The sequence below is a fragment of the Triticum dicoccoides genome, chromosome 5A (assembly GCF_002162155.2).
Source record: "Triticum dicoccoides isolate Atlit2015 ecotype Zavitan chromosome 5A, WEW_v2.0, whole genome shotgun sequence".
NCBI lineage: Eukaryota > Viridiplantae > Streptophyta > Magnoliopsida > Poales > Poaceae > Triticum > Triticum dicoccoides.
The window spans coordinates 703,595,312-703,595,882 of NC_041388.1; positions in this window are offsets into that span (position 1 = coordinate 703,595,312).

Sequence of the window (571 nt, forward strand, 5' to 3'; positions counted from 1 at the left end):
AGTGGGATGTTTGTCCAAGTAAGGGCAGTACCCAAGCACCGGTCCACCCACATACCAAATTATCAAAGTACCGAACGCGAATCATATGAACGTGACGAAAACTAGCTTGATGATATTCCCATGTGTCCTCGGGAGCGCTTTACATCATATAAGAACTTGTCCAGGCTTGTCCTTTGTTACAAAAAGGATTGGGCCACCTTGCTGCACTTTATTTGCTTTTGTTACTTGTTACTCGTTACAAATTACCCTATCACAAAACTATCTGTTACCTATTATTTCAGTGCTTGCAGAGAATACTTTGCTGAAAACCGCTTATCATTTTCTTTTGCTCCTCGTTGGGTTCGACACTCTTACTTATCGAAAGGACTACGATAGATCCCCTATACTTGTGAGTCATCAGGTTCGGGGCACCGGCGGAACATTGGGCCGGTCGCTCCCTCTTCCTCACGTCTCCTTCATCACGTCTCCCCACATCTTCCGCACATCTCACGCAGCTCCCCCACATCTCGCGTAGCTCGCCTGGGGCGTGCGCCGCCCTCTTCTTCTGCCCCCTCCTCCCCATCCCCTCCTC